The sequence below is a fragment of the Microtus oregoni genome, unplaced genomic scaffold (genome assembly GCF_018167655.1).
Source record: "Microtus oregoni isolate MIOR12 unplaced genomic scaffold, Mior012 000001F_ref0000356, whole genome shotgun sequence".
NCBI classification, from domain to species: Eukaryota; Metazoa; Chordata; class Mammalia; order Rodentia; family Cricetidae; genus Microtus; species Microtus oregoni.
This window is the reverse complement of record NW_024543060.1, coordinates 50,389,929-50,404,646: the sequence shown is the minus strand read 5'-3', so window position 1 is coordinate 50,404,646 and position 14,718 is coordinate 50,389,929.

Sequence of the window (14,718 nt, the reverse complement as noted above, 5' to 3'; positions counted from 1 at the left end):
GTGGTGTTGCCTTTGTGCTGGATCCCAAGACTGGAATGTTACTTCCATCATGGCATCAGTTGTGTTAAGGTCTGGGGGCCTGTGACAATCCTCACTGGTTCTACCAGTATGAGTCAAACTAGGGATTCCTCTGGAGTAGGGGTTATATTATATTGTCTCCTTAGTAATTTAGTAGAATTTGTTCTGTTTTACATAACTACATGGTCATGAGTAGTTAACCAGGGGACCAGAAGAGCAAAGATTGGTACCCATTGTCAGATTCTCAAATCTCCTTTCTCATTTTTGAAGGTTATTTTTGGACCATGGTGTTGGGAGCAGTGAGACCCCAGATCCTGAATTTCTTGTAATCCCTTGATCTGAGTGCCTACAGCTGCTCTGAGCACGAGACCCTCAGGAGTTCCTGAGGGCAGGAGAGTGGTCTCTGGTGGGTTTGGGTGGGGCATGGCTATCTCTATATAATCTGCCCCTGAACACAATAAAGGGGGCATTCTTGGGAATTCAAGGATGACCTGTGTCGCTGTCTCTTTGTCTGTGTGTGGCTGTGTATTTTAACCTCCAGCCCCCTTGCCCGAAGCTTGTGAACTGGATGCCAGCGCACAGAGCGCAGACACGGGGGCGCGGTGCATGGCTTTCTCAATTATCCTTGACCGATTGGCAGAAGCAACAAGTTTCTCTCGATGTCAGCACAAACCCTTGTCCCATGAAGAGGAGACCCAGTCATCTTTGATTCTGTGCCACAGTTGACAGAACAAAGGATAGTCCATGTCGACCCACGTACTCTTTCTCAAGGCATCATTCCCCTCCTCCTTTGCTTCCCAGCAGGAGAGACAACTGTTCCTTCTTCCACCAAACGGGCCAATGGTATGTCATGCACAGCTTCCTGGGACCTTGTGGGCCACTCTTCAATTTGGCCACGTTTCCTGAGTCACCTACATGTTGTAGCAGGTCAATTCCCTGACCACTGACCATCCTCAAACAGTTACGGTGACCCCAGGATATCTGTCCCACAGGCACAGCGATGAAATAAGCAGACAGCAGAGAGGCCTATGGTGGGGGTGATGAGGTGCTTAACAGCACCTTGAAAAAGCAAAAGGGAGAGTCACTGGCCCCTAAGAGATCCTAGTCACCACTTGCTCCTGTCCCCACCCCACATCCGAGATAGAAGATTGACTTGGGGTCATGAAGCACATTTTGGTTGGAGTTTTCGAGAGTCCGCGTCATCCGTGCTTAGGGCTTTCCGGGGGTGTGGCTGTTGGAGGGAGCCAGTCACGCCCCTCTAGGCTGCCTCTCACCCCTGCTCCCATTAGTAACCACAATGAGCGCATCAGTTCTCCAAGCTGGTCTCAGTGGAACCCTTTTATTTATCTGTAGGCACCTTATGCAGAGTGGGTAGGTATTTCTTTACGCATCTCAAAGACAAGCAACTCAATGCTACATCAGTGGGAACAGATGTAATCATGGAGATAAAAACCAGATAGAAATGCCAGAAGCTTGAGGTGAACCATGTAGGAGTTTACTTCCAGGCATGAACCCTTGAAGAAGAACAAGCCAACAAACCTGCTGACATCACAGAAGCTGCTTGACACACCCACCAAGTGTCCATGCTTGTTGTATCCTTTGTGTTCTCTCTCTCTCTCTCTGGATTTTTCGTTCCTAGTGTGCTGCCTCAGGGTTGTGAAGGGGCTGCTGTAGCTCCAGAACATTCTTCTGTGTCACAGGTAAACATGTGGAGGAAAGGTGCTCCAGGCAAGCGTGGCCTGTTTCTGAGGGGCCATGATCCAGGCAAGCGTGGCCTGTTTCTGCAGGGGCCATGATCCAGGCAAGCGTGGCCTGTTTCTGCAGGGGCCATGATCCAGGGAAGCATGGCCTGTTTCTGCAGGGGCCATGATCCAGGCAAGCGTGGCCTGTTTCTGCAGGGGCCATGATCCAGGGAAGCGTGGCCTGTTTCTGAGGGGCCATGATCCTCATCCAAAGGACTTTAAGCTGCATCCATTTGGCCCCAGTTCTCTAACACGGTGACCCCTTGGTGCAGAGAAAGGTGGAAAACAGGGAGTTATGGTCACTGTTGAGTCAGTGAGAAGAGCATGTTGTGATCACAGAACTCCACGTGCGGTTTTCTGATGATTGATTCTAATCGGCACACCTCACTCTTTTGAGTCTATGAAAGAATAATTTTTTTCTATCAAAAATTGAGTTAAGAAGTGAGTTCGAGGCCAGCCTGGTCTACAGAGCTAGTTCCAGGACAGGAACCAAAAGCTACGGAGAAACCCTGTCTCGAAAAAAAAAAAAATGAGTTAAGGAACATCTGTGGACCTTCGCTGTTTCCCCAAATCTAAGCCCTGAATTTCCCATTGGGTTCTGCATGCTCCCCCTGGTCTCTATGAGCTGACATTTGTGCACCCTGGCTCCTGGAATTCCCTCTGCCTGGAATTCTTTTTTCTCGTTTCATCTGCTGATTACTGCTCATCCAAACGGTCTCACTTTAGACCTCCCGTGAAGTCCTTTGGGTTTAGAACACCCCAGGCTTCACTCACTGTGTGTGGAGCTTGTAATTGTGTGACTGTCAGCTCCTGTCTGTCTTGTGCTATGTCAAAAGTTCTGAAGGTGAGGGTATTACAGTCCAGCCCCACATCTGATGACAGAAGCAGCAGCAGGAGAGGTCCAGGATCTTGGCAGAACTGGGGAACGGCCACCAACGAGAAGACCCGCAGTGTAAGTGCTTGTTCCGTGATGTCCTTGCTTATCTTGGAGAATAAGTGGTGGTGTGGCCACTTCAGTCCCACTTCCTGTGCGTGGATGCGTGGGCTGGGGCACATAAATGTGTATGGGTGTGGAGTTAATGCATATGAAGTTCTTAGACATCAGGAGGAAGGTCTTTTTAACAGCAAAGATGTCGGGTGAGGGGACTCTCCTTTCTTGGGACTCTTAATTCTTCCTGTCTTTTTAGCTTGCCTCAAACTGAAAATTCAAGAAAGTGTAGGTACTAGAATATAGATCGAAGACCCTCGCACAACTGGGCAATTAGCTTGGTTTCAGTGAGTTTGTAAAGGTAACAGGAGAGCGCAGGAAAGAAGAGTCCAGGAACCGGTTTACATCCGGATGTGGCCAGTCATTCATTCTGTTTGCTGCTTAAGCACCAGTAACATGTTCCATGCCGACTGTAAAAAATTTAGCAGGACCCGTTTCCTGTCTTGTCTTACTAACAGAAGCAATGACAGTCACAATGGAGATAAGGGACGAACCTGTAAGAAGACTCAGGAAAGTGCTGTCTTTCCCCTGGTGGCTTCACTGGGGAAAACAATCTTTCTCTCAGGTCTTGAAGGATGTGAAAAAGTTACCATAGAAACAAGAGAATAGTACTTTCAGTCTGCATGTGAGGGGGATGAACGGACACAGGCAGATACATAGAGATAAAAGAAAGTCTGCTTCCCAAACGCTGCTCTTGGAGATGAGCAGTGTGGAGGAGCAGAGCAGATTGGGGAGGGGGGGGAGGTGAACACAGACAGGAGCAGAATGAGCGCCTTGCTCCAGCTTGTTCTGTAGAATATGTGTAAATCAATGGGATTTCAGGCTCTGCCTTGTCCAAAGAGACCCTGGTTTTTAAAATACATTCATTCATTCATTCTCTGTGTGCATGTGTAGACACAAGGTGTGCGCTCTGTGGTGCATCTGTGGAAATCGGAAGACAACCTTGGGTCTTTGTCTTTCGTGTTTTGTTTTGGTTTGGTTTTTTGTGTTGTTGTTGTTTTTTTGAGACACTGTTGACAGAGGTTTCTGTCCCACCAGGTCCCACATCCGATTAGTCCCAAAGAAACACACAGAGGTCTACATTAATTAAAACTGGTTAGCCTATTAGCTCAGGCTTCTTATTAACTCTTATAATTTATATTAGCCAATAATTCTTGTCTGTGTTAGCCATGTGGCTTGGTGCCTTTTTCAGTGAGACATTCTCATCTTTCTTTCTCGTGTCTGGATGATGACCTGGGGCTGCCTGCTGGGATCGCTAGCAGTCCACTGCGTATGTGCTGGTCTGGATCTGCATCCATCCACCTCCCCACTCCTTCCTCAAGACCTGGTCCTGTCCCTCTTCCTCTGCAGCTGGACTCAGCTGTACAGTTTCCCTGGCAAACCTGTGCCCACATCACCTGGCTCAGGGCTGCAGCAGTCTCTCCATCCTGGTTAGGTTTGTTATCTTGTCAGTAAGGGCATGCATACATCCCTTTTGGTTTTGGTGATTTGGTCTCCAAGGCCTCTTGGGAACTCCTTATCTCTTTAACCCTTTGTAGTTAACCTATGCTCATGCACACACATACTCACACATGCAGAGACAGAAAGAGAGACAGAGACTTACTATGTGATGTCTAACATGTAATCTAAGAATCAATATTGGTAATGAAGATCAGAATGAAGAGAACTGGTGCTCCCCCTGTCCAAATGTTGCAAATTGCTGCCATTGGAACCCGCTTGCTTTGTAAATTTATTATTGTTTAATAAATTCGGACACCGTGGAAGGTTGCAGAGCCCCTGTCCAAATGTTGCAAATTGCTGCCATTGGAACCCGCTTGCTTTGTAAATTTATTATTGTTTAATAAATTCGGACACCGTGGAAGGTTGCAGACTTGTTTCTGATGGCATGCTTACGGCATGAAAAGAGTGCCTAGTGCTAGGAAGTAAATCTTAGAGCCCGCTGGAGATCATTGGGGCATCTTCCTTGCATTTTACAAAAGCCAGTGGTGAGAAAATAGGGTACAAGGAGCCATAAAGTGTGGGTGGAAGCAAGACAGATGTGGTGACCCCGACTCTGCAGAAGGGCACTCTGGCTTGGAGTGATCGTAAGAATATTAGTTAATGATGGTCTTACTGCAGGAATTGTGTTTGGTTGTTTTTTTTTAAGATTTATTTATTTATTATGTATACAGTATTCTTAGTATTCTGCATGTATGCCTGCAGGCCAGAAGAGGGCACCAGATCTCATTACAGATGGTTGTGAGCCACCATGTGGTTCCTGGGAATTGAACTCAGGACCTCTGAGCCATCTCTCCAGCCCTGTTTGGTTGTTTTTGAGACAGCCCAACAGTCCAGCCTGGTCTCACACCCACTAGGCAGCCAAGAGAGGATTTTCTTGAACTTCTGAGCCTCTTGCTTCTATCTCCTGCATGCTGAGATTACAGACAGAAACTCCTATATCTGCTTCATGAAGTGTTGGGAGTCAACTGAGCTATACCCCAACCCTACAGTATTGTTTTATAGTCAGATAAGCTAAGTTGTTGGTGGTCAAGGTGATTTAACCTTATGATTGACAGCTGTCAGTCCCCTACCTTGTATGTGGTTGCCTGGAGAGAGAGCTGTCAATATAATGCTCCCTCGTTTGACAACTAGCTTACCCATCATTATGTCAGCCCACTGCTTTTCTACTTCATAAATGCCTTGAGGAAACTATGCTCCCACTTAATGGGGTACTGTGTCAATGGAAGAAACAACTCTCTCCTCAAAGGAAGAAAGGAGATAGTTTATTACAAATCAAAAGATGAGTGACCATGGCCTAGAAACACAGGTTCAGTTTGTTCTAAACACTGTATTCTATAAGGTATCAGTTTTATGAACTTTTATAGAAATGGAACAAAGCCATAAATTGACATACTTTTCAAATACATCAAATAGGAAGGTTCAGCAAATGGGTAAAGAGTCTGCTATAGGCCCCGAACTATCTGAGAACATTCTTGGTTCTTTGATTAGTGGACCTGAGGGGTCTGTTTGAACACTCCAAAGGATCCATCTAATGGCCACCTAAATGTTAGGACATGCACAAAGCAGGAAGCTATGGCTGCTAAGGGCCCTAAAGGTCGCCCAAGATGACTTGGTCCTGCACCTAACATCCCAACTGTTCAACATCGCTGAAGTTCTAATTAGTCAGTCAGCCTTTGCGTTCACAGCTTTTTCCCCAGGAGTTCTTGTTCACGACTGTAGCCTTATACAGCCACAAGGCTTTGGGTATCAAGGATTAACACTATGCAGACAACTGGACTAGGAAGCTCAGCCTGTGGGAACCAGGAGCTCAGGAGCACCCACATGAAGGGAACCATTTCTTATCTATCTGTAATTTCTATATGCATAGAGCAAAATGCCCCCTGGCCACCTGTTTGTAGAAGAGGTACTGAGAATGTCACAGAGCGAAACAGGGTTGATCTTGTCATTGAAAGCAGTGTCATGAGCATCCTGTCGTAGATTCATAAACATGTTTTTATTGTCCCGCGATGTCAGAGTTTAGTGCATAAAAATAAATTTACAGGATGCCATCATGGGTGTTGACATTTGCCAGAACAAGGACTGAAGATTCAGCACAAGAAGCCCAAGAGCCAGGACATCTACCTGTACCTGTAGTTAAGAGGTACCAATCAGGTTCTGAATGTTATTCACGAGTCATGCTCACCAGCCACCTCCGTCCCTGTCCCCGATGATCTGAAAGATGAAGCTTCCTGGCCGAGAGGACAAAGGAAGAAGGTCACAGATGATGTGCAGACTCTGGAAGCGCCCAAGCTGAAGTGCACTGCAGGTCAGCGGTCTGATCGCGCGTCCTCAAGGCTGGGGTAAGATCCAGCTGACCCTTGAGTCTCCCAAGTCATGGCACCGTGCCCCAGGGCCCCAGGAACCGCACAGAGCCATACCAAGCCCTGCATCCGCTCCAAGGCTTGGAAGATGTAGTGTGCCTGAGGACGAAGGGCCGGCTGTGGTTACAGAAACTAACCCTGGATCTTACTGTTATTTTAAAAAAAAAGCTTTGAATATTGAGGGGGGGCGGAAATAAGTTCACAAGGTGTGATGGTTTCCCAGACACTCCCACTTTTCTTGACGCCCCCCCCCCCCAGGAAGTCCAAACACCGATTCCTTCCAACTTATTTACTAATATTAATTTCATATCACACATAACGTATCTCATAGTGTATGTGTATATATAGGTTACAAATGACTACAAAGGAAGAGTTAAAGAAACAAGAAGGGTAGGAGGCCCACCTGGGGACCTGTTAGGAACCAGTGTCTGCAGGGGGAGCTAATAAAGCAGCGGGCGGTCTCCGGAGAATGTCTGTGCTGCGGCTGCTACTGTAGGACTTGACTGGAGGGTCAGGAGCTGCAGAGCTGAGTCTGCTGCAGAGGCAAAAGCACAAGACTGATTTTAGATGAAGAAATAAGGTAGATGAATGGATGCAGGTCTAGGGAAGGGATCAGGAGGGTAGGCATAGTGCCGTTCCAATGGGCAGTAGCAACAGCACGGACCGAACTAAACTAATGCCCTGGGACCCCTGGAGTCCCTATAGTGTTGGTCTCTGGATGCCTGTACCAGGTGGTCAGACGACAAGCCAGTGGGGTGCTTGGTCATCATGGTGCTAGCTGTCCATGTTTGAGGGACAGGTAAGGGAGCTACAGCTTTCTTGGGTCTGGTGAGTCTGAGAGTTCTTGGTTGAAGCTTTCAAGGTAAGGTTCTAATAAGCCTGTGTGCAGATTCCCAGTTTACCCAGGAAAGTTACAGAGCGACAGCCTTTCTGCTCCCAGCCGTAAGTCGTTTATCGGTCTATGCTGGGAAGCTAGTGGTAGGCGCATGGTGCCGTTTGCCTGTCCTCCTGGGTGCGACCGGAAACCCACCGTTTTCACTGTCTGGCGTAACTTAGGGTAGGTGTGTTCCGCATGTAAGAGATCACAGGGGAGCTCACTGACTTAAGAAGCTTGAGGTAAGTCAAACAAATCTCACTCATCCAGCTCATGAACCTGTCCCCGTGGCGGCCGTCTGTAAGCCAGGTATCTTTCTGTGACACCATTCTCCTCGGGACCTCTTAGGTCCTCAGGGTTTAGTCACACAGGAAACCACACCTGTGGTGTCAAAGGTCAAATGTAGCTGGGAGGAAGCAGTCCAGTTTCTCTGGGGTTTACTTAATCATACAGAACGTATTTGAGGCTGAGCTCCTGGGATTGGGACTTAAAACTTGTTCAGCAAAGGGACCTTTGCTTTTTCCCTCATTGGGAGGCTGGAGAATGAGAAACTCAGAGCCACAAGCGCAGAGACTAAGGATGACAGAGCTCTGTTGTGACTGTGACTGGGTACACAGGTAATCAAAATAAATGAATATCCTCTATGAGACCTGCTAGTCACAGAGCTGGAAACAACCCAGGCCCTAGGTAACAGAAGTAGGAGACTCTGCCTGACCTCCTCCTCCAGATATTTTATGAATGTGGCTATTTGGTCAAGTACTCACCTGGAGATGTAGCTTCTTGATCCAATATGGCAGTTCTGGTGGCATCTGCTTTTGGGTGTTAGCCAGGGTCCCAGCTCCTTGTAGAACTTCTGAAAATGCCTGAGAGGCTGATAGCTGGGCTGTCCTAACTCTCTGTGTGACAGTGTGGGGAGGGTTAGGAGAGGAGAGAGGGAGAGAGAGACTGAGTTCATGCCTCGCCCATGCTAGGAAAGCATCAATAATGAGATGCGCCTTGGGCCTCGTGTGGTTTGAGTCCCTCATAGGCTCATGGATTGGAACACTCAATCACCAGTTGGGTTATATATAGGTATCGAACCTATAGGAGGAGGTGTGGCCTTGCTGAAGGAAGTATGCCACTGGGGGGGGTGTCTTTGAATGTTTATAATCTTGCCGTATTTCCAGGTTTCCCAGCTTCCTGTGCATAGACAATATGTGATTTGCAGGTCCTCTGCTCCCCGCCCTGACACTGTTGGGCTATGCTTTTCCAGCGTTAACAGTATCTAATTCTCAGAAACCATAATATGAATCCTTTTTAAAAGCTAACTTGGGTGTTTTATTACAGCAACAGAAAAATAACTAATACAAGCCCGAAAGCAATATTTTTTTAAGTGTTCATTTAGAAGAGAAATACAGACAAAAGAATCTAAATTTTACCAAAAAGCTTGGTTTGGATTTGATATTTTTGTTTGACTTGTTACTATATGTGTTATCAAAATACATTTTAATTAATAGTACATTTTCCCCCAAAAGTATTTCTTTGGCAACTGTAAAATTAGATGGAATAGTAGAGAAAGTTGTGAATTAAAGATTTTGGAGATTAATCTTCAAGTCAGTGGGAAATGCAGAGAATTTTTAAAGTAAAAAATAATAGCAACCCCACTGATAAGAACAAAGAAAATCCAAAATTTAAACACTACCTAAATTCAGACCAGCTTCTGTGCTGAGTATAACTAGAAAACCTGGGGACATGTAATTCTTCCTGAGGGTAACAGTGGGGGTTCAACCCAGAGAATACCATTTGATTCCCTTGCCTTGGGGATGTTTGCAGGGATGGAGGCACTGCCGAGGGTTGGGCCAGTGTGTCTGTAGATTGAAGGCTGCAATCCAGAGTCTGGTAAGATCAGAACCCCAAGGAGCCCTTTACTTTGAGTCATAGCCTAGAGAAAAGAGCAAACCAGAAGCCAATCATGTTCTCTGTGGGCTAGGATCCAGTTTCGGGTCATCCGGCTAATGCAGAAAAGCTGAAGAAACTGTCTAGTAGAAGGTGGGCACTAGCACATCATCTGCCTGGCTGCACAGTGTCCTCAAATCGTTTACACAAAGACATTTTCAAATGCATTGTCTGGAACCTCATCAAAGGCACGCAGTGACAGGAACGCAACAGGAAACCTGGGATGAAGGTAAACAGAAAGAACAAGCTACAGAAGCAGGTACGCAGGAGTCCTGCCCTGGGAACAATCAGACACAGATGGATGAGGAGGCTAAGGGTCTGACTGGAGGGTCAGCAGAGAACTTAAGATCATCAAATAACATTTAAGAGATAGACATTACAAAGGAGCCAAACAGAAGTTTTCAACTGAAATGTACGATGACTGAATAATTCAGCTCACAGGATGAAGGACAGCTTTAGCTGAAGAACATGGATCTGCTGATTCATGAGATGGCTCAGTGGGTAAGGAGGTTTGCTGCCAAGCTCAACAACACAAGTTCCATTCTGAGACTCACACGGAGAGAGAACTGACTCCTACAAGCTGTCCTCTGACTTCCACAAACAGGCCATGGCACATCTGGGACATCCTGCATTAAATAATTGTGAAGTTTTTAAAATAATAGGGTTATTAGCCCCACAGTTGCTGAAAAGGGAACACTCCCAACAATCCTGAAACAACCAAAAAGGAAAGAAAGGGAAAAAAAATAGATAAAAATAGTATTATCATATAATGTGTGTTACTTCCCACTTTTTGAAAAAGGAGAGAAATGTTACTCTAGAATTCTATGTCCAGAGAAAATACAGAATACAAATTTTTTTATTGGTTTTATTAAGCTATACATTTTTCTCTGCTTCACTCCCTTCCTCTCCCCATCCCCTTCAACCCTCTCCCAAGGTCCCCATGCTCCCAATTTACTCAGGCGATCTTGTCCTTTTCTACTTCCCATGTAGATTAGATCCATGTATGTCTCTCTTAGGGTACTCATTGTTGTCTAGGTTCTCTGGGATTGTGAATTTTAAGCTGGTTTTTCTTTGCTTTATGTCTAAAAGCCACTTATGAGTGAGCACATATGATATTTGTCTTTCTGGGTCTGGGTCACCTCACTCAATATGATGTTTTCTAGCTCCATTCATTTGTCTGCAAATTTCAAGATGCCACTTTTTTTTTCCTGTGGTGTAGGACTCCATTGTGTAAATGTACCACATTTTCCTTATCCATTCTTTGGTCAAGGAGCATTTAGATTGTATTGTTTCCAGGTTCTGGCTATGACAAACAATGTTGCTATAAACATAGTTGAGCACATCTTTGTGGCACAGTTGAGTATCCTTTGGGTATATACCCAAAAGTTGTATTGCTGGGTCTTGATGAAGGTTGTTTCCTAATTTCCTGAGAAATCGCCACACTGACATCCAAAGGGGTTGTACCAGTTTTCACCCCCACCAGCAATGGAAGAGTGTTCCCTTTACCCCACAACCTCTCCAGCATAAGTTGTCATCAATGATTTTGATCTTGGCCATTCTTACAGGTGTAAGATAAAATCTCAGAGTTGTTTTGATTTGCATTTCTTTGATGACTAAGAATGTTGAACATTTCCTTAAATGTCTTTCAGCCATTTCATATTCCTCTATTGAGAGTTCTCTGTTTAGGTCTGTACCCATTTTTTATCGGATTATTTGTCCTTTTTTTTGTTTGTTTGTTTGTTTTTTTTTTTTTTCGAGACAGGGTTTCTCTGTGGCTTTGGAGCCTGTCATGGAACTAGCTCTGTAGACCAGGCTGGCCTCGAACTCACAGAGATCCGCCTGCCTCTGCCTCCCGAGTGCTGGGACTAAAGGCGTGCGCCACCATCGCCCGGCTATTTGTCCTTTTGATGACCAATTTCTTGAGTTCTTTTAGAGATCAGCCCTCTGTCCGATGTGGGGTTGGTGAAGATCTTTTCCCATTCTGTAGGCTGACGTTTTGTCTTGTTGACCATGTCCTTTGCTTTTCAGAAGATTCTCAGTTTCAGGAGGTCAAATTTGTTAATTGTTTCTCTCAGTGTCTACGATACTGGGGCTATATTTAGGAAGTGGTCTCCTGTGCCAATGTGTTCAAGTGTACTTCCCACTTTCTCTTCTATGAGGTTTAGTGTGTTTGGATTTATGTTGAGGTCTTTGATCCATTTGGACGTGAGTTTTGTGCATGGTGATAGACACGGATCTATTTTCATTCTTCTACATGTTGATATCCAGTTATGCCAGCATTATTTGTTAAATATGCTTTTTTTCCATTTGATATTTTTGCTCCTTTGTCAAAAATCAGGTGTTCATGGGTGTGTGGATTAATATCTGGATCTCCGATTTGGTTTCATTGGTCCTCCTGTCTGTTTTTATGCCAATACCAGGCTGGTTTTAGTTCTGTAGCTCTGTAGTAGAGTTTGAAGTCAAAATTCTATGTCTAGTGAAAATATAGAATAAACGCATTAAAAAATAGTTTAAAAAAACCCTCTAGAGTTGTTCAACTGTAGTCTAAATAGACTCGCCAAAGAAGAGGAAAACTAGTCTCGGGGTCTTGAAGATCAGGCGTTCGGAGAGGATCTCAGGAGTAACAGAAATATGAAGTACCAGAGTGTGTAAATGTGATTAGTAGCAAGTATAATGTTTTGAGGCTCAGGAGGTTAGGGAGTATAAGCGGGAAGGAATTAAATAGCGTCAAAGTTATCTTCAGCTGATACATTGATGAGGAAGTATATGCATCAGCTTCCTGTAAAAACAATATTGAAGAAACCTGGGTACTTCAGAGATCTCAGTGCCAAACAGCTGTTACACAAAAGGTGGGCACTGTTTTCAAGCTGAAAGATTTTAAAATTAAATTGGCAAAAAATAACCACCCTTAAATAGCTTTTCTCCCCCCCACTCTCTCCTTCTCTTCTCTTCTCTTCTCTTCTCTTCTCTTCTCCTCTCCTCTCCTCTCCCCCTCCCCTCCCCTCCCCCTCCCCTCCCCTCCCCTCCCCTCCCCTTCTCTCTCTCCTCTCTCTCTCTCTCTCTCTCCTTTCACAGACAAAAAATAAAAAGTAGCAAGGGAACAAATTGGTAGATAAAATGTTTAAATTATTAGGAGTCCCATCAGGGAAAAACAAGCCCCAGATTTTCTTACTGCAAAGGTGAAATACCAAGGAACAAGCTGATTCTCACATCTTAAGCAATCCAAAAATGTGGTAAAGACATGAGATGATTTGTAAACACTTTAAACCAGGCAACAAAGAGCAGTGGTCTGTGAGAGACACCATGATCGCAAATATCCACAACACTCTATCACTCCACAGGGAGAAAGCAGGTGTGGGCAGAGAACTCAGCTCTTCCCTGAGGCAAGGGGCAGATAGGAGAGGGTAAAGGAGCTAGGGTGAAGGTCTGTCAGAACAGACGCCTGGAGAGGAAAGTTGCAAGAGAAGAGATCCAGTAAATCTTCAGAGTCAACTTGGTTGGATCTTTGAGTGTGAGGTCAGCCTGGTCTATGTAGTGAGTTCCAGGCCAGCTGGAACTTCACAGTGAGACTTGGACTCACTAAGATTTGCTGCCCTCGCGAAGGACCTGGGCTCAGGTTCCAGCACTCACACAGAGGGATGCAACAACTACCTGTAACTCTAGTTCCAGGGATCCGACACAATCTCTGGCCTCTGAGGGCGCGCAGGCACTTACACACAGACATAAAATAAAAATAAATAAATCTTTTTAAAAAATGTGAGACTGCTCAGTTCAGCCAGAAGGCAGCAGGCATTCAGGAATTCATGCTTTGGTTTCCTGATACGTTTCTCTATTTTTTAAAAGTGATATGTAACATTTCGATGAAAGTGAATTCAACTTGACTTATCTTTGGCAAATAATTCCTGACATACTTGTCTAGCATGTTTCAAAATCTCAGGCCGAAAGTTCTTCATTTTTAATCCCTATGATTGTAACATTTCTGAGACGTCCTGAGACTAGAGCATGTCACAAGCACAGGTTAGCTAATCTGCCTCCACCCAGTGAGGAGGACAAGGAGGGTGGTTCCTCGGATCTCTTTAGCTCCCTGGGCTCTTTGCCTCTTAGCTTTCCCTCCGTTCACAGAACCAAGAGTTTCACTATCTGGGCTTACTAGTTTCCAAACCTTTCAACTCCTGTCTGCCCACTCCTGTCTCCACTCCTTGGTGACGAAGTCAACACAACGTTGAATGGAAATAACCCCCACGTGCCAGCAGCCAGTGTGTGAACTGCTTTTCTATGGAGACAGTCCCCTGGCTCGGGGCTAACAGGTCAGAGATCTCAGTGCCAAACAACACTGCACATTCTATGTTGATTCTCTTTCTCACAATTACTCTCCTTGCAGACTTCTGAATATTTTATGTATATCACTTGTTTTGCTGCTGGTTTTTACCCCAGCTGCTTTTACTCTCCTTGAGTAGCTTAAGGACAATGGATGTGGACATTAATACATTCCCGATTCTCCCAGGCCCTGCAGAGTTCCCATCTTCTGCTGTATGTGTACATTTTAACAAAGACTCACAAGTCAACATGCTTCTATAGTTGATATTTGTTCTTAAGTAAAATTTTAAATATCTATCAAGTATAATATTCTAAAAAAATAATTTTAAATGTTTGTCTATTAAAAATTCAGAAATAAGTAACTGTTTTATTTATGACACATGGATATCTATAGGACTTAATTTGCAAATCATCATTCTTTTAAAATACATTTATATTGTGGGTGCGTGAATGTTGGGGAATATGTGTGTGTGTATGTATGTATGTACATGTGTCAAACTGCACATGTGGAGGTCCTAAGCTTATTTGTGAGAGTCAGTTCTTTTCTTCCCTCATGTTACTTCCACAGGTTGAACTCAGGGGTCAGCCTTGTTGGCAGGAGCCTGCATGTGTTGCTCCATCTTGCAGAAACACCACTTATAGCCCTTTATTTGCAAAAGCAGCTATAGTCTAATGTGTTCTCCTGTGGCTACATTGTGTTTTCCTTAATAGACTCTCAATTCAACATCTGAGTCATTATGTGTGATATACCAACTAATGCATTTATTCCTGTCTTCTTGAGTTACAGTCCTAGAAATGAGATTACCCCCATTAAAGGCTGGCGACACACCTGAAGCCCCTGATGGGTGCTGTCAATCGCTCTTCAGTCCCTTTCTACGTTTTGCATCTTCAGGACCATTAGGATGCAGCACTCTCAGAAGCGGGTGTCTCCTGGGACTCTGTGACAACCAACATCTTTGGCCTCATAGGTCATAGAGGTCAGCG